Source organism: Oratosquilla oratoria, chromosome 9, assembly GCF_046742065.1.
Source record: "Oratosquilla oratoria isolate Oo_2021 chromosome 9, ASM4674206v1, whole genome shotgun sequence".
Lineage (NCBI taxonomy): Eukaryota > Metazoa > Arthropoda > Malacostraca > Stomatopoda > Squillidae > Oratosquilla > Oratosquilla oratoria.
The window spans coordinates 46990767-46993470 of NC_134785.1; the positions used below are offsets into that span (position 1 = coordinate 46990767).

Here is a 2704-nt window from a genome sequence, read left to right on the forward strand (position 1 = left end):
ATCCGGGTGAGCTCTGAGTGAAGATCGGGTGGTGTGAGTTGACGGCCGAATGTCCAATCGTTGGTAGGTAGATAGGTAGTTAAGTAGTTAGAGAAGGGGGTAAAACGGTAGGGAGGGAGGTAGGTAAATAGGTAGGTAGATAGACAGGTAAGTAAATCGAGTGGTGGTCGGGTTGGAGAGCTGGCGGTGTCGGTAGCGGCTTGGTCAATAAGACTTTGAGGACCGTGTGAGTGTTGCTGCCTTTGCTTCTGTCGTAGCAGCTTCTGCTCCTGCTACCCTTTCAGCCTGATGCTGCCGGAGACACTGTCCTCGGCGTCGTTCCAGGCGCACTGCGGCGGGGTTCGAGGTGGACCTTCAAGCGATGGGTCCCGAGGAGGAGGAAGAGGAGGTGGCACGAAGCTCCTCTTGTAGCTCTATCCAAGACTCTTGGTAGCGGCGACGGCGGTCGTCGCGACACTCCAAGTGAGGGCACGTGAGGCATGGACAGGGCACCTACACCATTGAACTGGTGAATGCGAAGGAAGAAGAGAAGGAGCAGGAGGAGGAGGAGCAGGAGGAGGAGGAGGAAGAGGAGGAGGAGGAGGAGGAAGAAGATGAGGAGAGGAGGGTGTCGGTTGCTGTCGCTGTTGATGCTTGTCACCGTTAGGTTCTGTCGTTACTACAAACGCCTGCCGCGTCTTCTACTGCGTCTGCTATTATGACTGCTGCTGTTTTATCTGCTGCCTCTCCTGCTTTTGCTACTACTGAAGGGGGAGGTGGTGCTCCTGGACTTGTTGAGGAGGAGCCTCCCTTGCGAGCTGTGATTGGTCCCGAGGCGTGGCGTCAACCGGAGGACGACCACTACTATTCCTCCAGATCCTCCGTGCGAGATCGTCCAGAAAGAAGCACGACGACGGCGACGACGGCGACGACGACGACGATGACGACGACGACGACGACGACGCCGAGACCGCTACAGCTGTAGGTGCAGTCACGGCAATGTTGGTGGTGGCAGTGGTGGTGCTGGTGATGGTGGAGGTAGTAGAGGTGGTGGCGACGGCGGCGGTGGCGGCGGCGGCGGCGGTGGTGGTGGTGGTGGTGGTACGTATAGCAAGGTCTACACGCAACTGATCAATGCGAGCGACCTGTGGATGCGGCAGTGATCAACAGGTGGGACCAGGTGTGCGCACGCCACCTTCCCCTCCCCTCCTACACCCTCCTAGCCACCTCCCCCTCCCCTCCTACACACTCCCCGCCACCTCCCCCTCCCCTCACACACCCTCCCTGCTACCTCCCTCTCCCCTTACACACCCTTCCCACCTCTCCCTCCTGTCACACACCCTCCCCGCCACCTTCCCCTCCCTTCCCGTCCTCTTCAGGACCACCTCACCACCACCCTCCGCTCACCCACACCCTTTACGCCGTCGTCTCACTCGCCCTCTCTCACGGCCTCCTCCATTTCCTCCCCTCCCTCCCTCCCTCCACACACTCCCCCTCCCCCCTCCCCCCTCCCCCTCCACACTGCCTCACCCCTCGCCTTCTCCCCCCATTGCGTCACTCTTGTATCTCCAAATTCCGAACTCTTGTCCTAAGACTGTAAGAACCTTCCTCTATTATCATCAAAAGCTATCATTCTAACATTACTAGAAACTTACCACAAGCATAACCCTGTCTCCTCCTTCTCCCTCCTCTCTCTCTGTCTCTCTGTGTCTATCTATCTGTCTATCTTTATCTTCCTCTATCTCTCTCTCTCTCTCTCTCTCTCTCTCTATCTATCTATCTATCTATATATCTAGCTCTTCCTCTCTCTCTTTCTCTCTCTCTCTCTCTCTATCTATCTATCTATCTATCTATATATCTAGCTCTTCCTCTCTCTCTATCTCTCTCTCTCTCTCTCTCTCTCTCTCTCTCTCTCTCTCTCTCTCTCTCTCTCTCTCTCTCTCTCTCTCTCTCTCTCTCTCTCTCTCTATCGATCTATCTATCTATCTATCTATCTATCTATCTATCTATCTATCTATCTATCTATCTATCTATCTATCTATCTATCTATCTATCTATCTATCTATCTATCTATCTATCTCTCCCTCTCTCTCTATTTATCTATCTGTCTCTTTCTCTTTCTCTCTATCTATCGCTCTGTCTGTCTATCCCTCTCTCTCTCTCTCTCCTTCACTCCCTATCTCTCTCTCTCTCTCTCTCTATTTATCTATCTATCTATCTATTTGTCTCTTTCACTCTCACTTTATCTCTCTCTTTCAATTACGAGTACTCTCTAACTCTTACTCTTTCTCTATCTCATTATCTCTCTCTCTCTCTCTCTCTCTCTCTCTCTTTTAATACACACACTTACGAGTACTCTCACTTACTCTATCTATCTCTTTCTCTCTCTCTCTCTCTCTCTCTCTCTCTCTCTCTCTCTCTCTCTCTCTCTCTCTCTCTCTCTCTCTCTTTCTCCCCTCTCTCTTTCTCTCTCTCTCTCTCTCTATCTATCTATCTATCTATCTAATACACACACTTACGAGTACTCTCTCTCACTTTATCTCTCTCTCTCTCTCTCTCTCTCTCTCTCTCTCTCTCTCTCTCTCTCTCTCTCTCTCTCTCTCTCTCTCTCTCTCTCTCTCTCTCTCTCTCTCTCTCTCTCTCTCTCTCTCTCTCTCTCTCTCTCTCTCTCTCTCTCTTTTCTCTCCCTCTCTCTCTCTCTCTCTTTTCTCTCCCTCTCCCTTCA

The 2704-nt window shown here is 51.8% G+C and overlaps 1 protein-coding gene across 8 annotated transcripts in view; it reads right to left on the reverse strand.

Annotated features, from left to right (window-relative positions):
• The window catches only part of LOC143028367 (ras-specific guanine nucleotide-releasing factor 2-like), a 311642-nt gene extending 310638 nt beyond the window's left edge, over nucleotides 1-1004 (reverse strand). For 3 of the 8 annotated variants that reach the window (XM_076190336.1, XM_076190337.1, XM_076190343.1), the window contains exon 1: nucleotides 1-1004. This exon is cut by the window's left edge and continues 1743 nt beyond it. The gene's annotated coding sequence lies outside the window, so the exon portion shown is untranslated. The other 5 variants (XM_076190338.1, XM_076190340.1, XM_076190341.1 and 2 more) reach the window with 3 other exon arrangements.
• Between the last annotated feature and the right edge of the window lie 1700 nt (nucleotides 1005-2704).